This window comes from Ascaphus truei, chromosome 4 (assembly GCF_040206685.1).
Source record: "Ascaphus truei isolate aAscTru1 chromosome 4, aAscTru1.hap1, whole genome shotgun sequence".
NCBI classification, from domain to species: Eukaryota; Metazoa; Chordata; class Amphibia; order Anura; family Ascaphidae; genus Ascaphus; species Ascaphus truei.
Window position 1 is genome coordinate 372,139,904 of NC_134486.1, and position 24,945 is coordinate 372,164,848.

Genomic DNA, 24,945 nt, shown 5'->3' on the forward strand with positions numbered 1-24,945 from the left:
AGAGTTTGACCTGTCACTTATGCCTACTTTATGTAATATCGTCAGAGAAAGAACCTTTAAAAACACCCAAACCCAAGATGGCCAACGCCAGCCATCAAGAACCACCACCAGGTCAGATTTTCAGGATCTCTGCTTCAGCACAGGTGGCTCAGCCATAATGAGTGAGCCATCTGTATTGAAGCAGGGATATCCTGAAAACCTGACCAGTCTGTGGCCCTTGAAGACTGGAGTTGGCAACCTCTGATCTAAACCTAGATAAGCTGCTGACTTTGGTACAGCTATGGCCCCGCTGTCTGCACTGCACGCACGTCTGCCAGCGCATGCAGCCGAGTTCCCCGGTCTGCAGTGAGCTGCAGTGGGAAAGACAGGGGGGCATAACGGGGGCGCAACCATGTCACCCGGGAGGTTCGCCCTCATTGGTTGAACAGCGTTCCGTCGCTAGTATTGATCCCAATTTTCCTGTCTGCAGAAAAAAACTGGCTGCACAGAGCGGCTACCCCTTGCAGCGGGCCTGGCCCCCCTGAGGGGTGGCTCTTGTCCCTGCAGTGTGGACCTGGCCTAATAAAGATTCATCCAATGCATCGCCAACATCCCGGTTCCAGGGATATGTCCAATCCTCCTTTGTGCAAAATAGAGTGTTGAAAATGCATCCACAGGACGGTTGTGTGAGATACCGGTGGGTTGTGCTGCTTCAGCTTCTTACGCCGTCAGAAGTTACATTGCCGTTTTACAATTATACACTGGGAAAAAATTATGCTATTTTAGTCACTTTAAAAAAAAAAAAAAAACCACACCATTTAATATTTTCATTTTAGATAATTTTGTATTTTTAAATGCCCCAGTAAAGGTCTAGATATCAATTAAATGAACAAGCTAAAAAAAAAACACCCCACGGTTTCGCACTTTATGGCTTTCTGCTGACTGCTGCCATGTTCAGTATTCTGCACCTCTGCTATCCAGCCTCTCGTGATACATGTATGGTTCAGCCTGTGAGCGGGACCCATATGGTAACCGCAGGAGAGGTGCTTGAAAGACATGTATCCCCACGGTTAAAAGTATCTATTCTGCTAAATAATTTAGTGACCAAGTGTCTTCCAATCATCTATGGAGAGTTGAAAGTGATGTGAAATGACATACAGTAGTTGTCGATGATGCCTAGAGTATCCTGTATAATAAACTTATCACCAAAGTGGCCACATGACAGCTTCTACTCTTCTCAATATGCCTTTAGAATAATAAAAAAAATTATTTTAAAGGAAGGTTAAACACCAAAAAAAGTAAAGGCAAAAATTCTCTTTGAGAAATTACTTCCTACTACACAATAGAGTTCTTCGATGGATGTATATAGAATTATAACCACTTATGGGAAAGAAGTGGTTTGGGGAAAGAGCTAACCAATAAGATCCTGGATATTACCTTGTCCTCTAGAATAATGTCTACGTTCTATCTACGCCCCATTAAAGAGGCTGTCCATCTTTAATAAGTAAAATAAGTTGCTTTAGGATTTCTTTATATCCTGTTCTGTGGCGGTTATTGAACAGGTTTTTTTTTTGCAGTACTCTAGGACAGGGCTGCTCAACTCCGGTCCTAAAGACCCTCCCCACAGGTCAGGTTTTGAGGATATCCCTGCTTCAGCACAGGTGGCTCAATTAGTGGCTCAAATTGAGCCACCTGTGTTGAAGCAGGGATATCCACAAAACCAGACCTGTTGTGGGAGTGTTGAGTACCACTGCTCTAGGACATCCCTGCTCTTGTATGTTGGTTTCATTTGGTGGCAACCAGGCGACAGATACGGACCTTTTGATCCTGATAGGATTAAAGATTCTTTTAACTGCCACTGAGAACTTGGCAGCGCTACAGGTTTATTTAGTTATTGTTGTGCTCTAGCAGGAAACTAATCTTTCTAAAGAATAGTACTAGTGGCCCTACTGGTATCTGATATGGGAGATCCCTGTTCAAAAAGTCGTTTCAGCGCTTTCCTGTGCACCGTTTCGCTGTGCCTTTGACACAAAAATAAAATAGAATGAGAGCTCTTTGAGACAGGGACTCCTTAATTGCATAATTTTCCCTATGTACAGTGCTGTATAGGGAGACAATAGTTTGACATTAATGGCAAATGTATACAGTACGGCAAAGAGTGGCAGAGCAGGATATGTGCAGGGGCCCCGGGCAAAATGTTGCCAGCTGCTCCTGTGCAGTTGGCAAGCTCCGATTGCGCAATTGGCGTTTGCCGTGCATGTGCATGAGTTACCGGCAATGGCCGACCGTGCATGCGCACTCAGCGAGCAGATCGTCAGATTCCCACATGCGCAGTTTGGGACAACAATGCAAGAGAGCGGGCCCCTCAATAGCACGGCTATGCCATTGGACACGTGATCAAGTGGCTAAGAGATTTAAACATGTCTGAGCAGTAGCTGCATAAATTTATCTCCTAAAAACAGTTATACATGCACTTAACAGGCCATGTAGAAGCCAATGTTATCCTTCATGCAATCCAGTGTGTTTTGCGCACACACACACACACACACACACACACACACACGAGAGGCTAAAAATAAATTAAATGTAATGGAAAATTCCATTGTTACTTACCAAGGTGACCAATGGATACAACAGGATACAAAAACTTACATTGTAAGAGGAGATCACTTAGAAAATGTTAGAGAGAAACAGTGAGTGATATTTTAAGAATGTTGAGACTGGAGGCAATTTGATTCCATAAAACTGAAAGTGTTGATAGAAGACTCAACATGTGATATACATACCCAATGCCACATTCTCACCAGATTTGTAAAGACATTAAATACATACTGTAGGTATACCTATTCATATGAAACTGCCTACACAAAACTTCATGTATATAAGTAAAGCAGATATTATATGGCGGAATATATAATAATAAAAAAAAAAGAATACAGTGCCAAATCTAAAAATACATATTTGGCGAAGGAAGCCCCCATCCTGAAGGAGAAAATGTAACCAAACCGTCATTTTCTTTTCCTGTTCACCATGGCAGTGGGCACCGTAGGGTTAAGTCTATCCCCACCTGAATAGAACAGGAAATTGAATTCTTGCAGGTAGGCCATAAAAGGTCCCACACACTACCTGCAGATAGTCTTTGGATTCTCCCATAGCTGAAAAATACAACTGAGATATATCTATATCTATCTCATCACGTTTTAAGTTATGGTGGATGAAAAAGGCAACAAGAAACCTCCACCTTGTTGCATATAGCAAATAAAAAGATCACTTGTGAGCACATTCACGTGTCTTTGGCAGGTCTGCAACCCTGCCTTTCGCCATTATCACCCAGCATACAGTGTTTCCACTGCAGCAAGGGATTTTGAGAAATGACTTGCTAATTAGCGCATGTGTCACCTTTTGCCTGAAATACCATTGTTACATGGAGCCCATATAAGCTAATGCTCACTGTTAACACAGCTTTAAAGCACAGCATGGGAATCAGATGCCAAGCCAGAGAAACCATCCACAGACATTTATACATATAGTTACCCTCCTCCCTGTGTGCCCACTGCCATGGTTCCAGGAAAAGAAAATTACGGTAAGTTGGTTAAATTTTCTCCTTTCCTATTCACCATGGCAGTGGGCACCAGCAGTATTATTTAGGGAGGGAAAGAAAAGAAAAACAAATGTCAATATCAGTTTCAACCACTTTATTTATTAATCTTCCCCTTTATTTTATTACAGACTGTAGTACTTTTCGACCAACACTCGCATCAGCTGAAGCCTGAATGTCCAAACTAATACTTCATAAAATGTGCCGCTTTGCAGATTTGTGCCTTGAATACCCACGAAGTGGCCATTGCTCTCGCTGATTGTGCCTTTAAGTTAAACGGCGGATTTTGTCCTTTGTTTTCGTATGACTTTCTGATACAGATACAATCCATTTGGATATTGGTACTTTGGACGCTGCTTGTCCCGTCCTTGGTCCTTCGGGAATGTTAAACAGCCTGACTTTATGTCTTGCACCCTATCCCTATAGGTTTTCAAGCACCTCACTACGTCAAGATTATGCAATCTTTCTTCCTTCTTATTACCCGGTTTTGGGCAAAAGGAGGGAATTAACATTTCTTGTTTTATATGAAATTGAGAAACTACTTTCGGTAAGAAATGGTATTCTGGTCGCATCACTGCTTTATCTTGATGGATGACCAGAAACTGTTCTTTACAAGACAAGGTTTGTAATTCTCCCACTCTCCTTGCTGATGTAATAGCTAAAAGGAATGCAACCTTCCATGATAACAACTTCAAGGGTATTTGATCAATAGGATCGAAAGGCTGCACTGTGAGGACATCCAGTACTAGTGATAGGTCCCATGCTGGCAACTCTATTCTTGATTTGTGGTCTTAACCTCTTGACCGATTGCAAAAAACAAATAAACTTTTCAGTTGATAAATTCTGCTCTAATAGTGCTGACAATGCAGAAACTTGCATCTTCAATGAACTGAGACCCAGTCCTCTATCAAACTCTTCTTGAAGGAATTCTACTAGTGTCACAGTTTTTGGAGGGGGGAAAAAAAAAAAAAAAGTATTTTTGCTTAACACACCAGTCTCGGCAGCATAACCAAATTCGGTAGTATACCGTTGAGGTAGATTTTTCTTGCTTCCAACAGGGTTTTTATTGTTCTATCTGAACATCCCATTTCTCTTAAGACCATCCACTCAATCTCCAAGACGCCATGGCCAATTGTTTGGGCTCTGGGTGATATACTGGTTCTTTTATCAGTCACCGGATATTTGGTAGATGCAACGGTGTGTCTATTGCCATGTTTATGAGATGGGCAAACCATGGTCAATATGGTACCACCAGTATCACCTCTGCTTGATCGCTCCTGATCTTCCTCATTATCTTTGAAATGAGGAATTTGAAAAAAATAAAATAAAAAAAGATATGCCAGTGTTAACGGCCACTTGAAACTGAGGGCATCTGTGTGCCTTGCACTGGGATAAAAGTACCTTGCACAATAATTTTCCACCTTTCTGTTTTGGTGAGTAGTCATCAGATCTATTTCTGGTTGCCCCCAACGTTTTACCAATTTGCGGAACACTTGGTTGTCTAATGACCATTCTCCCAGGTGAATTAGGTTGCGACTGAGAAAATCTGCTGTAATATTTTCTGGCCCTGGTATATGTATGGCAATATATCTGTAACAGACTTCTGCCCATGATAGAATTTCTGATGTTAATTTCATCAGTCTTTTGCTCCTTGTTCCTCCTTGCTTGGCTATACATTTTACCACGGCCCTGTCGGATTTTATTTGCATATTTCCATGCTTTACCTGGCTTTGGAATGCTTCCAGTGCTTTCTGTACTGCCTTTAGTTCCAGCAGGTTTGATGGTAACTGCTGTTCTTTGGTTGTCCAAGTACCTTGAACCAGTAGGTCTCCCATCTGGGCTCCCCAACCTGCGCTGCTTGCTTCTGTGGTGATCATTACCCATTGTACCTGGTGTAACGTGTCCTTTTAATAGGTTTTGGGCATTTACCACCCATATTAGTTCTGTGTGTGGGGGTATATGTATATATTTCTTGTTTTACATCCTTGGGATCTCCGTTCCACTGCTGTTAAGAAACGTTGTTGTAATGGTCTCATGTGTAGACCTGCCCATTGTACTACATCTAGTGTTGTTATAAATTTTCCCTGGAGTCTAGTACAGTCTGCTGCTGAAGAGATGTTCGCTATTCTGAGCGTTCTTGTCTGGACTCCAATGTCGTGGACCCTTGAGTATGGTATTTGCACCTCTCCTGCCGTGTGAAATTCTACTCCCAAGAATTTTAAAGACTGTGTTGGTACTAGTTGGCTTTTGTCTACATTTACGATCCAGCCATGATGTTATAGCAAAGACACCACTATGTTTGTCTTGTAGCAGTTTTTCTTGTTTTTGTGATTTTATCTGAATATCGTCTAGATATGGATATATTTCTACGCCCCATTAGCTTAATTCTGCTACCAATTGAGCTAATATATCTTTGTAAACTTTCTGGGTGATGTTGCTAGTCCAAACGGCAACACCGTATATTGGTAGTGTTCCTGATTTATTGCAAATCTGAGGCATTTTTGATGTCTCTTTGCTATAGGGATGTGTAAATAGATCTAAAAGATGCCTATTGATATCATCCAATTGTTTGGTTTTACCTCTTGGATGAGGTTTAGTGAAATCATTTTGAACTTTCTTACCTGTAAGTATGTATTTACGTTTCTTAGATCCAATACTGCTCTGCAACCTCCTGATGCTTTTTCCACCAAAAAAGATTTTGGAATAGAGCTCCGTTCGCCTATGTTCTTGAGGAACCTTTGTTATTACGTTGGCCTGCAATAACTTTCAGGATAAAACTCATTTGTTTTATTTTCTGTTTTGTCTGTGTATATTTTGTCTTTAAGAATATTGGAATATTCTTGAACTCCAGGTGGTACCTGAAAGAAAGGATCTGCAGTACCCACCTGTCTTTTATTGATCGAGTCCATGCTGCTACGAACTGGCTCAGTCTTCTCCAACTGGAAGCCGCTGGACCCCTTGACCTCCATGAGAATATTCCTCTGGGAAATGACGCTCTCCTTCTGGAGCCACGAAAAAGCTTATTTTGTCCGCCTCTCCATGACGTCTGTCTTGAGAACGGCCTTCCAGGACAATAGGTTCTGGCTTCCCTATACTGTGTTCTTTCCGTCTGATGGTATGTAGGGACATATATCCTATTTCTACGTTCTTGTGGTAAAAATGTGCTTTTACCTCCTGACGCTTTGGTTATAATTGCGTCTAATTTATTCCCAAATAGAAATTCTCCTTCAAAAGGGCAAATTACACCAACTGTTTTTGGATGCTGCGTCTGCCATCTAGTGTCTGAGCCATAGCGCTCTTCTTGCTGTTACTGCACAGGTCATTGACTTGGCTGCCAGTCTTACCACATCTAGCGACGCATCAGCTACCCATTTGATTTCTGACAATGCTTTTAGCAAAGAAGTTCTCGACTCCTTTTTCCATATCTTCTATATAAGCAATCCATATCCGCATTGCTCTTGATACCGATGTTGATATTGCCGGTTTGCATGATGTACCTGCTGTCACATATGCTTTCTTCACAACACTATCCATTTTCCTAACTATTACATCTTTGAGTGATGCTGCATCTTCGACTGGTATGGTTTTTCTTGAAACTCTGGAAATTGCTGCATCAATTTTAGGGTTGACTTCCCAGTATTTTACCTCCTCTTGTACAAAAGGATACATCCGGTTACATTTTCTGGGAATATTTAGTTTATCAGGCTGACAATTCCATTTGTATCATCTCTGATTACTTGTTTTCCAAGTCATCATCATCTGTTTTTCTGCCTCGTCCCAAATAATGTATCTGATATCTGAGTAACGTCTTCTGTATCCTCTAATTCCAATGCTTCTCTCATTGTCTTTATAAGAGGATCCACCATTTCCAACTTAAATTCTGATTCTTCAGCCTGCATTTCTTGCTCTGCCGAATCACACTCCTCTTTTGACGCTTGATGATACAACATCTCTGATTCGTCTGATGAGGAGTCTCACTCTATCCAGATTGGTCTGAGACCATGCACTCTCTTGCGCTGGTTTCACTGCTTGTAGCACCGCAGACTCCACACTGCTTTACTGTATCTTTCATCCATGATAGGAAAGTATTCATCTTCAGCTTTAAGGCAGTCTGCACAAAGCTTCTTGGCTTCTAACGCTGGTTTTTCACATGCTACACACCATTTAGTTTTTTTTAGCAGCATTCTTCTTTTGATGCATGGACTCTACCTAGTTCCTTCTTCTGGTTGCATAACCATAGTACTAAGGTGAAAAAATATTTCTTTCATTTCTATGATATTAACTCTTTCATTTTCTTCTCTCTATTAAACTAAGGACTCGCCTAGTTTTTGCTTCCATGCTGGCTTCCAAACTTCTTTCAGCTTCTTCCTGCTGACTTCTCCTATCTGCCGAGCGTTCCATGCTGCGGCTGCTTCCAGGACACTTTCACACAGCTCTTTGTGCCGTTGCTCTGTCGTCAGCGTCAATCCGCCCAATCGGAGTGTGTGCTATGCACTTATATGGGACTCCTTGGCGGTCTGTATCCCCCTCTACGCTGCGTTCTAAGACGCCTCTGCGATAAATATTACCTGAGCCTCCAATCTGCTCTGTAGTCCTGCAGTATGCCTGCTGCATTCAATGACGCATCCGCGGTTCTGCCTGTCGCACGGGCCGCCGACTTGCTACAACCCACGGTGCGTTGACGGAGCTTCACCCCCTGGCTTGACTGTAGTTACTGCAGTCAGGAAAAAAGACTAATCTGCAGGTAGTGGGAGGGGCCTTTTATGGCCAACCTGCAAGAATTCAATTTCCTGTCCTACTCAGCTGGGGATAGACTTAACCCAACGGTGTCCACTGCCATGGTGAACAGGAAAATCCAATCTATTTTAGTGATTAAAAAAAAAAATAAATAATAATCTCTGGTATCACCAGCAATATCAGTTTATGAATAAAGGTAAATGTGCCCCATTTGAATGTGAACAGGATAGTGGTAGGTTGGCCCAAAAACCTGGTGATGCTCAGGAACTAGAGTGGAGGTAGAGAGAACCACCGATTAAAGTGGCATGCTGGGAGGCGGTATAAACACAAGTGCTAATGAAGAGTGCTCTGCTTACTGGACATGGATGCAGACAAAATCAAGTGCATCTCTAAGTGCATCTTTTATTTCTCAAATTTAAAAAAAAAAAAAAAAAAAAAAAAAAAAAAAAATATTACAGGTGTCATTACACATTCACCAAAAAACCTGGAGCCTCGGGCTCCAATCAACCTGTAGTCTTCTGCGACCCAGACGATGTTATGTCACCTTTTTCAGAGCGGATACTACATATTAGCCCAGACGAAGCCCAGTCCAACGTACAGTATTGTAACACTTTCTTGAATAAGAAACTCTCTCACAGGAAGCTAATGGGGCCTCACTGTGACACTTATAAAGATTTAAACACCTACTGTAATGTTTGACCTGCAGTGCTCGTAACATGTTTATGAGGAGGGATTAGAATGTAATATAATCCGCAGTTTGGGGAGCTGTTGGTTACATATTTCACAGATCAATATGTACATGTAAGTGTAACAGAAGAGTTCACTAGTTGTGTGTTGGCGCTAATGAAATGCTTCATAAAGTGAGTTTTTAAGCATAGGGAGAAGAAGCTGCTTGGATGATTGTGAGGTGAAAGAGTTCCAGAGACAGGGAGAAGAAAGTGAGAAGGTTTAAGGAAAGAGAGGGCAGCAGACATGTCGACAGTATTGAACAGACAGCACAAAATAGAAAGGCGCAGAAAGGTTTTCAGAGCAGAAACATGAGGTGGGGCAGAAAAAGGGGACATAGCCTTGAAGGAAAACGAGAATTGTATACATATTAGATTTTTTTCCTTCACATTTTGGTAAAATACATCCGTGCACAGTGTAAAAAATGTTTTCTTACACACAAATGCAGTCTGTGGTAGAAAATATAGCTAAAGTTTTGATACATGCTTACTCTCCCACAAAAGGCTGCCAAGTAGTGTCAAACATTATGCAGTCAGCATTAACAGAAAAGAAAGTTCACAGCATCCTCCAAAATATAATGGTCAAGTGTCTCTTGAAAATGGTCAAAATCTATGTTGGGATTTAACAAACAGCAATTGTTGTCTTCCCAGCAGTAAACGCTGCAGCGTGGGCTTGAAGAAGCAAGGGACTGGAATGGCATGAGGTCATTCAGAAAGCACCAAGTACAAGCTTCAAAAAAAGAGAAGAGACGCAAAAACCACAGATTATGTCCAGTGCGAATGCATACAATTCACACAAACTCCCCAAGGACTACAAACTTGGATAAAAGGGTAATCTGTCCTGGTGTTGCCCCTCAGAAATGTGTAACCCTTCCCAAAATATTTCTGTTCTCAGCACACTATTTCAATTCTTCCCCATGACACCAATTCCCACACAAAGGAAAATGTAATCTGCGAAAATCACACTAAACAGCAATAAAACTGAAACACCACCACCTTCATCCACCAACCAGACCCTGTCTCTCTACACCTTGCTTTTAGATTGTAGACTCGTTGGAGCAGGGATTTCTGTACCTACTATACCAGCAAGCGTTAATGAAATATTGTTGTTCGGTATACAGTTATTTTCCTTTCCACACCCAATTTACCCATTGCTGAATGTGCTGCTGCTTTATACACATGATGGGAAAGGCACACAGTTGTTGTAATAGCTCAGAAAATGTTTAACCGTTACAAATTAGCGTGACCGTGTTACTGTACAGTATGTTGAAATCATTTCTAAGTCTACAAAATCCCCCCTCTATATGACAAAACTCCTTCACCGTACAGCAAATAAAAATACCACTTATGAGCACATTCACTTTCTCAGCCAGGTCCACAACCGTACCTTTCCCCATAATCTCCCGTCCTACACTGCTTCAACTGCCGCAAGGGATTCTGGATAATGACGTGCAAAGGAGTACACTGCACTGATTGCAGTAGAAGCATTGTATGCTTGGAGATTATAGGGAAAGGCACGTTTGTGGACCTGTTTAAGACATGTGAATGTGCTCACAAGTAATTTAAATGGGGTTATGCTGCACTCCACAATGATTAATTAAATGCACACACAGTTTATTGGTGCTGCTGGTTCAAGGAGGTACCTGTCAGGTATATTCCAAGGCAATACTCAGGAAGGATCCAACACTCCATGGTTTTTTAAATAAAGTAAATTTATTGTGCCACACAACGTTTCGACCAATAGGTCTTTCTCAAGTGACTAGGCCTAGTCACTTGAGAAAGACATATTGGTCGAAACGTTGTGTGGCACAAAAAATTTACTTTATTTAAAAAACCATGGAGCGTTGGATCCTTCCTTCCTGGATGTGCTCAAAAGTGGCATTTTTATTTGCCATGTACATCCAAGAAGTTGCACAAGCACCACATTAATCTCAAACACCGCTCAAATAAAAAGGTCTTAAGAGTTGCGATTTTAAACCTGGCTGCCTCAGGCTTAAATGAAGCTGGGTGACATGTAGGAAATTAGGATGCAATATTCTTGAAAGAACACACACACACACGTATGTTTGTGCAATCCTAAATGCTACTGCTGTAGAAAATGTAGCATTAGCAAAGTCTTTCATTTAAGTTTGTAATCAATTGTAATCGGAACTGTAATTAATTTTACCAACTACTGATACAATAAGGAGGTGGAAAACTGTACCATACATTAACAAACGCTAAGATATAAAGATTACACAAATCTGCTGAAAACTTGCACCAGTGATTTCCTTCAGGAGCACACGTGCAATAAATAGCAGGCCCTCGAGGTGTGAAAGAATGACCTGATTATAGCTTCGGACACTTCCCATTCCCCCTGCCAAATACAGAAACCGGCGTTGGATACAGAACTGGTTTGTTATACTACTATCTGTACCTGCAGTATCGCAGGAAACACCGACTGCTCTGCAGGAGAAAGGAGCACCCTTAAATAACATGGTAATAAAGCGCTTCCCATGAGAAAAGGCAAGAGCACAGATTTCATAATAAATATACCCTTGATGTAGTAAGAATAACTACAGTACTTGGTTGCCAATCATTCAATACCCAAAAAGGTAACATCTTTCTTGTTTTATATAAATTACTGTTTCAACTAGGCCAACTGCTTAAAAACCATGATCATGATATGAAATGTACACTAGTTAAGCGCAGTTTAATTCCCAAGAACCATTTCCAGCACGGAGGAGCAAGGTGGGGTTAAATTCCCTTAAGCAAAACTGGAGAAGCTTTAGCAATGGCCATAAAAAAGGCACCGTGACGAAGCGGGTGCCAAGAGTCAATTTTATGTTGGGTCCCTTTGCTATTCAGGGATACTCCAATACTAAGAGATAGGTCAAAGAGAGGAGGAGGGGTGTTATTTTATATTGCATATACCTTACAATTTACACTGTTAAATTGCCCCCCAAGCCCACCCTCTAGAAATTCTAGTTGGCAAAATCTGTCTTCCCCCTAAAGCCCCTCCACAATCCCCGACTGATATCACCCAGTTTCTTGGCTCCATTTCCTCTCTGAATGAGAAGAGTGAGCTGCTAGTTCTTGGTGGATTTCAACTACAATTGGCTTGACCCAAAAAAACACAAAATCCAGAAACAAATCAAATCACTTAACCTCTCGCAACTCAGTTCCCAACCCACACGGACAAACCTGAAATCGCACAACCATTCCTTGCTAGACTGGATTCTCTCCTCAAACCCAAGCAGAATCCAATCCTCTGGCATCCTTCCTGATATTTTCAGTGACCATGCAATAGTGTACTGTGTAAGGAAAATTACACCGCCCCATTCAAGCCCTAAAGTTCTCCTCACTAGAACATTTAAAAACTTTAACCCACAACAGTTTCTGGATGACCTTACCAACTGCCCACGGCACAGAATCGATTTAATTCCCGACCCCGATTCTGCGCTCGACTATTTACAATCAGAGCTCTTAAAACTCTGCGATACCCATGCTCCACTACGCAAAATAAGGGTACGGGGGGCCCACCTTCAAATGGGTTACAACTGACCGTATAGCACTCTACCAGTTCAGGGATACCTTGTGGAAAAGCTACAAAGTAACTGGCACTACCAAGGATCGCAATCAATACAGATGCCTGCGGAACATGTGCACAAGGCAAACAGGGCATGCAAAAGCACAATATTACTCTGACAATCTCCACCAGAATAAATCAAACCCAGCTAACTTCTGAAAGGTTATCAACACAATATTCCAGCCTTCTAACCATCAACAACCAAGTAATATCACTAAGGGGGATATTACTCTGACAAACCCCACTGACATTGCAAATGCATTCAATGATTACTTTGTGGGGTGTGCCACTAACTTATTAGCGAAACGCAGCCCAAACCACAAACCTGAATCTCATCCTGGGAGTACCCACATAGCCCCACCCCCTCCCAACACTGCCCACAATTTTCAATTTGGCCCAGTATCCGAAGAGGAGATTACACAAGCGCTCCTCAAATTAAAACTAAGCAGCCAATGTGGACCTGACACTACAATCTAGGTTCCTACGACTTGGAGCCCCAGCCATTGCCAAACCAATTGCTTCCATAGTCAACTCTATCCTGTCTGCAGGCCATATCTTTAAGACCTGGAAAACTGCCAGAGTTGTCCCAATCTTCAAAAGTGGGGACAAAAACACTGTCTCAAACTACAGGCCAATCTCACTTCGCCCAATTCTATCCAAAGTCATGAAAAAATGTGTCCACTCCCAATTAAGCGATTACTATACCAAGACAAATTTCCCTAGCCAATTCCAATCTGACTTTCGCCCCAAACACTCCACCGTAACTACCCTGCTAAAAGTTTGCAATGAAATCCAGTGTGGAATGGAACTGGGACAACTCACTGGTGCAGTATTCATAGATTTTGCAAAGGCTTTTGATACTGTTGATCATGTTATCCTGCTTAACAAACTCCAGAGCTCTGGAATAGGGAAGCATGCTTTAAACTGGTTTCAGTCCTACCTATCAAGTAGATCCCAACATGTGTCCATCTCAGGCTCTAACTCCAACCCCCTGGATATCACCTGTGGTGTCCCGCAAGGCTCTGTTCTGGGGCCCCTACTCTTCTCAGTGTTCATTAATGATCTTCCCACAGCTTGTCAGGAAGTCTCAATACACATGTATGCAGATGACACAATCCTATATGCACACAGCCATAGCCTCTCTGACCTTCAACACATACTTCAGTCTGACTTTTTGAGACTGGAAAACTGGGTTTCCCAAAACAAACTGTTTTTAAACACTGACAAGACTGTAACAATGGTATTTGGGACCAAGACTACATTTTTAAAGCTTCCAGCGACTGAGCTCCAGATTAGAACCAACGCTAACACCACCCTAACCCCTGTCACTAGTTTTAAAAACCTGGGCTTATGGTTTGACTCCCACTTAACATTCGGGATGCACATTGATACCCTGACAACCAAGACCTATGCCAAACTAGGGGTACTTTACAGGAACAAATCCTCCCTAAGTCTCCTGGTCAGAAAGTGTATCGCACAGCAGATGCTAATGACAATTATTGACTATGGAGACATAGTGTATGGCTCGGCACCTCAAACCCACCTTAGCAAACTTGACACCTTCTACAATTCAATTTATCGATTTGTTCTCCAATGCAACTATAACACACATCACTGCGAAATGCTCAAAGAACTAGATTGGTCATCACTCGAGTCTAGGCACAAAGTTCACCTTTCCTGTCTTGCCTTCAAATACTTTCTGGGCAAGCTACCCATCTATCTGAACAAGCTCCTCACCCCTACTGTACCACATGCAGCACCTATCATCTGAGATCAGACTCCAAAAGACTGTTGGTCCCAAGGCTCAACAAAGTATCCGGCCGTTCCTCCTTCTCTTACCGTGCACCCCAAAACTGGAACAACCTACCAGAGACTCGCACATCCACCACCAGTTTAAGTTCTTTCAAATCTAAGGCTGTCACACATTTTAATCTGGTCTGTAACTGTTTCATACGCCCATAATATATATTATCTTTAACTGTGCATGCAATGCCTTGTATATAATGTATACCCTGTTCATTTATGTAACTGTATTTGTAACCATGTATTTGTCTTAACTCTGTGCCCAGGACATACTTGAAAACGAGAGGTAACTCAATATATTACTTCCTGGTAAAATATTTTATTAATGAATAAATACATTTGCAGATGCCTTTGCTCAGTGGCAGTACGAGGATGGAATTGGTTAGTGTAATACTACAACGCGATATCAATGTTTGGATCTGCTGGAATCTGCTGGCAGTGTTTCTTTTCTTTACATCGGCGATGGCAAACGCCAGTTCTCAAGGGCCACCAACAGAGCAGGTTTTCAGGATATCCCTGCTTCAGCACAGGTGTCTTCAACTGAGCCACCTGTGCTGAAGCAGGGATACCGTTAAAACCTGACCGGTTGGTGGCCCTTGAAGACTAGCGTTGGACACACTTCAATGAAAATCAGCAGACCTTAGGTAGTGGTAATCTCTGTGCCCAAGGCCGAGGCTATAATAAGCGCGCGCTCGACTGAGCGTGTAGCGCTGCGCGCACCTGCCGCAGAGGCGATTTGTGGCCATGGGGAAGATGCAACGGGGAGGCGTGGCCATGATGTCACGAAGCTGGTTCGCCCTCTTTGGCTGAACCGCTCACGTGACCTGGCTGGCGCAGCGACAAAATCAAATTATTCTGTCGCATGAAAAAACAGCCGCCCCGGTCGCTCTCGTGCACGCACTGGCGTCGCTCTCACCATGGCCACAGCCCAAGATCAGCATCGGGTGTGAGAAACGCAAACAGGTTTCATACATTTGACAACAATACAAAATAACACAAAACAAATATACCACTTGCAATAAACCCAGAACATGCTGAGACATTGTAATATGCCTTTAATAGACAAATTGCCTGTGTATATGGCTCAATTAAAAAGCCTAAATAAAAGTTGATGCATTGCACCATGCCAGATTTTCTACAGTACAGGTAACGAAAGTAGTGTCAGACTTTTCCAAAAGTGATGTTTTCTGATGAGCATTTAAATAAATACTGATACGAGCACTGCAATGAATAGTAATAGTGAAGATGGAAGCGCGCCGGTTTCGTTTATAAGGAAAAGATGCAGGGACAGTTAATTCATATGAATTTATTTAGAAAAAGGTCATTTATAAAATGAAGGTTTTAGCGTAAAGGCCTTGGCGTAATCGGTCTAAAGTGAAGATTGGAACGAACACGAACACACACACACACACACACACACACACACACACACACACACACACACACACACACACACACACACACACACACACACACACACACACACACACACACACACACACACACACACACACACACACACACACACACACACACACACACACACACACACACACACACACACACACACACACACACACACACAGTCTAGAAATCAAAGCCATAAAAACAGTTTCATTGTTTAGCAAACACAACCTTGGCTTGTTTTGTTGAGCGCTCCCTGGCTTACTGATATTGTTTGTTGTGGTCTTGTAACAGTCTGTTTTTCTGTGTAGAATGTTGTATCCTGTGATGTACCGTAAAAGCGGAGTTATCTGGCATTTAACCGACCATCAAGTCCTAGTATCGGGAATATTCGACCTATCCCTACACAAATCTGCAGTCTAGTTACTGGAATCCATGCCTAAGCTATACGGCACCTCCACATCGCTCCAAGTATTTCCGAGTGCAGTCTGTTGGTTTCAACATTATTACAGTAGTATTACTACTTGATTGTTGAGCACCTGTATGCTATTTTACATTTTATAACGTATTCTAATTCTTTGAAAATTTGTACTAGAGATGGTATAACTTTGCTAACCAGAATGTTTGCTAATCCTGCACGTCGGATAACAAAAGGTGTGTGTGTGTGTGTGTGTGTTCATGTTCATGCTTTATTGAATAATATGGACTGTCTGTTTTAATTTGCGCTGATCGTAATATATATATAGAAATAGATTTTTAATTTTATTTTTTTTAAACAATCAAACCAGGTGATTTTAATTAGCCAATTCCTAATAAATCACGACTAATAAAAGAGAGGGCATTTAGCTAGATGGATGACACGCTTTAAATAACTAAATCCATCAAGGTGTATTACTAGTTTATTTTAATACAGGATTTTTTACAAATACATTTTTGGGGGTAAAAATTAGAGTTTCACCCCCTGATTTCAACAAGGTTTGTGCAGTTCAGTTGCAAAACTATTGCATGCTTAACATAACCTGTACTGAACATTAAATCTAAATGAACTATAACATAACAAAATTAAATCTGGTTAATCAGTCACGCCTACCAAAGCAGTACTGTACAGGCATACCCCGTTTTAAGTACACTCACTTTAAGTACACTCGCGAGTAAGTACATATCGCCCAATAGGCAAACAGCAGCTCGCGCATGCGCCTGTCAGCACGTCCTGAACAGCAATACCGGCTCCCTACCTGTACCGAAGCTGTGCGCAAGCAGGGAGACTATAGAGCCTGTTACACATGTGTTATTTACATCAGTTATGCACGTATATGAGGATTGCAGTACAGTACATGCATCAATAAGTGGAGACAAGGTAGTGCTTCACTTTAAGTACATTTTCGCTTTACATACATGCTCCGGTCCCATTGCGTACGTTAATGCGGGGTATGCCTGTACTTTACACAACTTCTTTTGACAAGAAAAGTCTCTGTTCAAAAGTCTCTGTTGCTGGCTCATATGTTAGAGGTCCCTGAAAGACGAATGGTCTAAAATGCACTTTCTGGACATATGCAGAATGGTTTCACTGAACATCAATGTCAATTTTAGGCCACTTTCAAAACGGGCTCCATTATTTATACCCAGCAGAGTAAAATCACATCTTTTTCACACTTTAGTTCAGCAAATTACATTTATCCTTCAATGAAGAGGAAAACAAAAGTTACAAAATATAAAGTTCAATTAACACAATAAATCACAAATAAAGAGGAAATTACGGTTATTCCAAAAAGTAAGTGGGGACGCAGAATTGACAGTCAATGTCGCCCAATAATTTAGGTTATTAAAGCACCAATCCATTCTAACCCAGCACCAAAAACACTTTAGCAGTGTCACTTTTACAATGCCGTGGTTGCATTGTGGCGATATCCTATGCTCAAAAGGTGCTTCCCAGGTAATTTAAAATGGCCCTTTCCATCTACACATTAAAACAGATATTTATATCACTCGCATGAGCTATTAGCGTGGCAAACCGGTGACACGTCAGCAAAAAAAACCAACAAGGCACCACAGTATAAACGTCATTAGGATTCAGTTTTTGCTTTTTTAGATGGGTTGCTCAACTCCAAGGGGTCTGGCAGAGTTCAACATAGCTACTCCCATTTCCAGAGACCCTTCCCTGCCACCAAAGTAACCCTTAAACCTTCGTATGGCTGCCGGGTAAGCCTTGGAATTTTTTTTGATTAGGAAAATACATGTGAGGCCACCGGAGTGCCCACTAAAAAGCTGTAATGTCATCTCCCGTTGACCCCAGTGGCCAGAATCATAGGCAGGGTTTTTCTTTTTCTCTGCACAAAACAAAATAAAAAAAATAAAAAAAATGTAAAGTTAATTTTTAAAGAAACCGGATTCTATAGCTGGGAGCATCACAACTGAGTTCTGCGGTACCCTCAGGGCCTTCAAAATAAAATAGTATAACATAAAAGACTGTAAAAATAGAAATGATTGGGGGCGGCATTGCTGCTTTAAATTATGTTATGTGAGAAAATCATCAAGCAAAACCCTGCATCCCAGGCACTGTTTATTAGAATGGAAATGCCATTGTTGAACGCAACCATAGGGGATGTACTGGAGAGCTGCAAATAGCAACATGTATAATGTAGACCAGGGGTGGCCAAGGCCAGTCCTCAAGAGCTACCAACAGGTCAGGTTTTCAGATATTCCTGCTTCAGCACTGGTGGCCCAGTCAGTCAAAGACTGAGCCACCTGTGCTGAAGCAGGGATATCTGAAAAACTGACCTGTTGGTAGCTCTTGAGCACTGGAGTTGACCACCCCTTGTGTAGACCAATCTCTCACACAGTACCCGAAAACAAAGTCATCTTTATTGGACTTTGTAAATGCATTTAAAATGCAGTTGAAGCAATAGACACAGAACTATTAAACTCCCACCATGCCAGAGACACAAAGCACTGAGCTGCTGTTTCCTCTGGCAACAAAAAGGTATCGCGCATATCTGCGCTCTCTGTATGTATACAAGAATATATCCAAAAAAAGAAACCCATAAATGCAATATGTTGATTTTCTGCTATGTGAGCTGAATGCTTTGCATTAATGGAAATGCATTTTAGCATGGAATAGGCAGACCATGTGGGTGAAAACAATCAGCTGCTGAACTATGCAATAAAAAGGCTGATCTTTAAGCTGTGTGTATGTTTAAAAGGTTCAAAATGGGTAGCATAGAAAATGCACAGAATACACTATATTGCTTATTTTTTCAAACAATAAGCATTTCAAAGAAACACCCCCCCCCCCCCCCCGCCCCCATTAAGATAATCTAGAAAAAGAAAAGCAGAATTATAGGTTATATTTTCACATACTGTATATTACCTTTTCTATCCCAACTTGCTGGAAAAATCGCTTCAGATGATTTTCCCTTTTATCATGAGTTCCAGAAACCTTTAATAAAAAAAAAAAAAAAAAAAGTTATTTGAGAAAAAAATAAATATATAATAATTGTGCTCGATTTCTCATTTTTGGTGTTGCTTTACAGCCCCACATAAAGACAACTGAATAAATAAAAATAATAAACTGGCGATTGTTTACCTCCCTTTGTTCAATAAACTACATAAAGAAAAAAAGTCTCATCTGAAGATGCTAATACAGGCTATCAGTATCTCTTCATTCAGCTTCGCCCAAGCAGAATAAAAGAAAAACAGGAACCTTTAATGGTTCTGGGGAGAGTGAGACATCTTTTTCATATCTGTCACATTCATTCAGCCCTCCTCCATTGCTTTATATTCATTAAAAAAAAAGAAAAAAAATCTTGTCACTAACTGAAGCATTAGGTAACCTAGTGACAATAAAACGGTCCTGTTAGAAAGTGCTTGCCTATGGCAGTTACCATATATGGTCATAAAATCTCACACTGCACTCGGAACATCCATGCCTCCTTTCATCTGTGGAACACAGCATGCACACAGCAGAGCTCCATTCTACACAGCACCACTAGATAATAAACACACCTCTACTGAGGGAGAGAGGGGGGGGGGGGGGTGAATTAACTAAATTAGATCATGAAAAAGGTGAAACTCTGAACAGACCCTACCAAAAAAAACTATAATTAGACAAACACTCAACATGTACTCTTCAGTTGAACATTTTGCCACTAGTAATTGTTCTGATACCAGCATATTTGAAACACTGCATTGAAATGAGCTACCATCTTCAAAACATGAATATACACTTTCTTGCCTTTCATTAGGCAACTACAATCAGTCTGTTTGAATTCTGAGTTGCAAACATAGTGATGCTTTTAACAAATAAGAAATTAAAATGTTATTATTGTAGTAATACCTACATGAATAAACAGATTATATAAATATTAATAAAAAATAAAAAACCACAGACCTAATTTTTATTACAGAGCAAAACCGCTAATTCTTTACATGGACACATCGAGTGGGAGTAAACCAGTGTTTTATACGGATTTTAAAAATTAAGTGTTTAGGTATTTTCCAAGATTACAGCAATTTGATAAATAACCAAGTAGTCAACGGTTAACTACTACCACAACATATTCTATTACAGTAAATATGCAAATGCTCATTTCTATTTTTGAAATTCTATAGCAAATAAAAATACCACATTTGAACACATTCACATGTCTCAGACACTGTCCACAAACCTGCCTTTCACAATTGTCTCTTAGCATACAGTACAATGCTTCCACTGCAGCCAGGGATTCTGGGTAATAACATGCAAACGTCATTAGCCAGAATCCACGGCTGCCGGGGAAGCAATGTACAAATGGGAAAATCAGGTTGGCAGACCAATTTGAGACATGTGAATGTGCTCATATGTGGTATTTTTATGTGCTGTACACTGAACTGTAGAGGCTTTTCGTCTGGTTAACAGCTATAAAAATATATCTGAGCATGTACAAGCACTAGTTCCATGTTCAAGCAGCAATGTTCCCACTGCAATCGTTAGGAATGTGACCCACCAACCAGGAAACATAATATTTGCCATGCCTCCTGAGCCTAGCATACATAGGATACCAAACACCGAGGGACGCCCAGCTTTCATTAGCCAGAAGTATTATCACGGCAGAATAGAATATTTTTAAAAAACCAAGAACTTTGCGAGACGTGGCTATTCTTTTAACTTTTTATTTATTTTATAGCGGTCACTATAGAAACTGCAGTATAGCAATTATCCCAGCCATCAGGAGAACAGTCCAAAACATTTCCTTGTCAAGTGCATGACTGTCAATGTCTGAAGGATGCAATCACACCAAGTCTACACAGAGCTCAACACATCATAGCAAAGAGTTGCCAATTACAATTGCTACCATACCTTTGTTAAAGAAACACACCTCAATAGATTGACAGAAACCATTTTAGTTTTACTGAACACCGCTGTATTGAGCCCCCATAACCAAAGTAGAAAGACCACAAGACTATTGTAGTGCAGAAATTGATTTACATTTATGTTACAGGTGTTTTTTACATTTATTTTCCAGAAGGTGGGAAGCAGGTAGTCTGCGGAGCTGAACCACATTCATTTCCACTCCAGGGACGCCCTGCTGATAGAGAAATTTACCACGAAGATGATTCCGGTACGTTCCCCTGCTGCAGAAACAAAACAGAGTTTTAGAATCTCCATCTGCACACAAGTCATCCACTGAGGCTTCCTACTAGCCACAGGAGATTTAAGGACCAGGAAGAACTGGCAGCACCTACGGAGCCAAGTATATCAGCGAACAGGGGGCCCTGGAGAGTCAATTAATGTGGTCCAGAGCCCCTGCTTCCCCCCCTAAGAAAAAAAAAAAAAGGGGGGGGGGGAGGTAAATTTGACAGACACACACACACAAACACACACACACATTTTCACCAGTGGGCTAAGCATTCAAGAGCCCTGCTCTGTATTATTTAGATCCGCTTCCAGAATCTCCCGATTGATTATCCCATCTGCAGTGTTTATTGACTCTTCACAAAACGTGAGGGCTGTGACACTCAAATGTTGGTGTGAAAACACGATCAAAACGATAGGAGGGTAATGAAAATATACATTTACAACACAATGTAACAAAAGATAAGTCAAGCTTTTCTAAAAATACTGTAACTATACAAAAAGACCAGTCTAATTTTCTGCCTTTTAACACAAAGTCAGTTAAAATTTCTATTAACCGTATAAGTATAGATTTTGTTGCATGAGCTTATCTTGACGAAAAGGATTGCACTTCCTGAAAACCCATCTGAGGCACCAGCCTAAAAGCCTAAGGCCTGGTCCCCGCTGGCTACTGCAGCGCCCGCTGTGGCGGACGCTGCAGGGACGAGAGCTCTCCCCTCAATGGCGCCGGGCCCGCTGTGAGGGGGGGCAGCAGCGCTGTGGCGAGAGTTGCTCCTGCTCTTAATGGAATTGAGAGCACGACCCGCAACGGAGTGCTAAACCACGCCCCCCGGCGGTTCAGCCAATGAGGGCAAACCTCATTGGTGACGTCATGGTCGTGCCCCGTCACTCCCCCGCCACGCCCCCCCCCCCCCCGGTCTCTTCCTGCAGCTCACTGCAGACCGGGGAATCAGCTGCACGCGCCGCCAGTCGCGTGCAGTGGAGGTACTGGGGCCTCAGCCTAGTGCTTCTTTACAACTCTGACAAAGCTACTGCTAACTTATGCTAATCCTCTCACCACTCCCAAAAGACCCCTACATCAAGGGTGGTCAACTCCAGTCCTCAAAGGCCACCATCAGGTCCGGTTTTCAGGATATCCCTGCTTCAGCACAGGTGGCTCAATCATAATGAGCGAGCCACCTTTCCTAAAGCAGGGATATCCAGAAAAACTGACCTATTTGTGGCCTTTGAAGACTGGAGTTGGACACCCTTGCCCTAGAGTTTCTCCTTCTCGTCTTTGGATAGGTAGGATTCCTTCTCCGTTTTCTGCTAGAGGACTGTAGAAAAACCTAACGTTTGAAAAGCCATGCACACTGCAGTTTACAGTAAAAGAGTACATATATTTATATATATTTTTTTTAAAAGTCTCAACCTGAAATTAATCCAAGAAATCAAAAGCAACATAAGATGAGCAGGTGATGGGACTGCTTATGCTACATTACCAGTCTTTGCATTGGATCTATCAGACATGAGTTAAGTGGACCAGATAAACTTACAAACCAACATGTGAGGGCAAATTTGCAAAAACTGAAGTATTTACTATGGCTAAAATAGAATAGTTAAATATAAAACTGATTAATATCCAAAGCAATTGGCAATTTTATATAATACTCCTTGCTCCGAGCAGCCTCCATGCACAGTACAAATCTACACACCATCTTGTTCTTTTACGTGTCCAACAATCATGACTTGGGTTTGTATTTTTGAAGTAGGAGGGTTACACATCCCCTTAAGGCGCGGTGCTTTCCTATGTAATGTCTGAAAACCGTAGAAAAAAAAAACCTACTCATTCATTCCAATGCTTTTAGCCCTTGGCAGCGGAAACATTCACTAATAGTCTGCCTGTCTTCAGGATGACTAAAGAAACTAGACACTTAATCTTCATTCAAGACCAACGTCAATGACATGATAAAGAAGTGTAGACCATACGTAAATACAAGATAAACTCCTATCACATCTTCCATGTTGCAGAGGAACTATAACTTCCCACGCAAACCCTCCCCCCCCCTTTTTTTTTAAACAATACTCACCTCAAATTAAATACCGGGGACCACGCAAGGCTGCTCTAACTCCCCTTACCTTGTCTCTGGCGGCACGTTGCGGTGGAGGTCACGTGATGTTTAGTTGCCATGGCAACATGACGTCACCCCGCCCGCAGCGTCATTTGATGCCGGAGAAAAGGTAAGGAGGGGACGAGCAGATTTAAGTTTGCGCACCCCTGCTCTAAACCATGCTGTGTTAAAGCATGAAACTACGTTGGTTTTTACTTAGGGCATCCACGTATTCAAGATACTTTCCTTATATGATGAATACCTACCATTTACATCAAATTCAGAACATTATATGCTGGGATATATTGTGTGGTGTGTGTGGGAGGGAGAGAGGGAGAGAGGGAGAGAGGGAGAGAGGGAGAGAGGGAGAGAGGGAGAGAGGGAGAGAGGGAGAGAGGGAGAGAGGGAGAGAGAGAGAGAGAGGGAGAGAGGGAGGGAGAGAGTGTGTGTGATAAAAATGTAGAGACCTTGTGGCTAGAAATTAGCAGTGGTAAAAGTATAAAGAAAATGTTTGTAGGGATATGCCATTAACCACCAAATATCTGTGAGATTGAGGAAGCTAAACTACTTTTGCAAATAGAGAAGACATCAAAACTAGGTCATGTTTGCATAATGGGTGATTTTAATTATCCAGACAGACTGGGGCAATGAGATTAGCAATAGAACAAAAGGAAATAGGTTTTTAGGGATGCTTAAAGACAATAATTGACCTTGAGGTTGGCATCGAGATCAAAGTCTCCATCTTTGCTGAAGATACACAATTTAGTAAGGTAGTACAGCGGTGCGCAAACTGGGGGGCGCGCCCACAGACTTTATTGGGGGGGGCGCAGGCCGTGCAGCGGTTACAGAGGCCGCGCGGTAAGAGCGCGAGGCCTCTGTAAATTTACTTACTGGCTTCTTGTTCACGCGTCTCCATGGCAACATGGTGTCAAATGACGCCCGCTACCATGGAGACGTGATGACAAATGACCCCGCAGCGTCATATGACACATTATAGGCGAGGGAGGCGCGACTGAGGAGGCACCAGGCAAGGGGGGCGCAGGCAGTATGTGCACCGCTGAGGTAGTAGAATCAGAGCAGGATGTAATTTCTCTCCAGGACTTGGAGAGACTGGAAACGTGGGCAGGTAAATGGCAGATGAGGTTTAATACAGATAAATGTAAGGTTATGCATTTGGGAAGCAAGAATAAACAGGCGACTTACACATTAAATGGGGATAAATATGGGGAATCCTTGATGGAGAAGGATTTAGGAGTGCTTGTAGACAGCAAGCTTAGAAATAGTGCCCAAAGTCATGCAGTAGCGACAAAAGCAAACAAGATCTTATCTTGCATTAAACAGGCAATGGATTGAAGGAAAGTAGAGATAATTATTCCCCTTTAAAAAGCATTAGTAAAACCACACCTTGAATATGGAGTACAATTTTGGGC

The 24,945-nt window shown here is 41.8% G+C and overlaps 1 protein-coding gene across 6 annotated transcripts in view; it reads right to left on the reverse strand.

Moving 5' to 3' along the window:
* The window catches only part of CYRIA (CYFIP related Rac1 interactor A), a 91,865-nt gene that overhangs the window by 50,975 nt on the left and 15,945 nt on the right, over positions 1-24,945 (reverse strand). For 4 of the 6 annotated variants that reach the window (XM_075598392.1, XM_075598397.1, XM_075598395.1 and 1 more), the window contains exon 2: positions 19,182-19,250. The gene's annotated coding sequence lies outside the window, so the exon portion shown is untranslated. Of the gene's footprint in view, positions 1-19,181; positions 19,251-21,302; positions 21,425-24,945 lie in introns of all 6 variants that reach the window. The other 2 variants (XM_075598393.1, XM_075598398.1) reach the window with 1 other exon arrangement.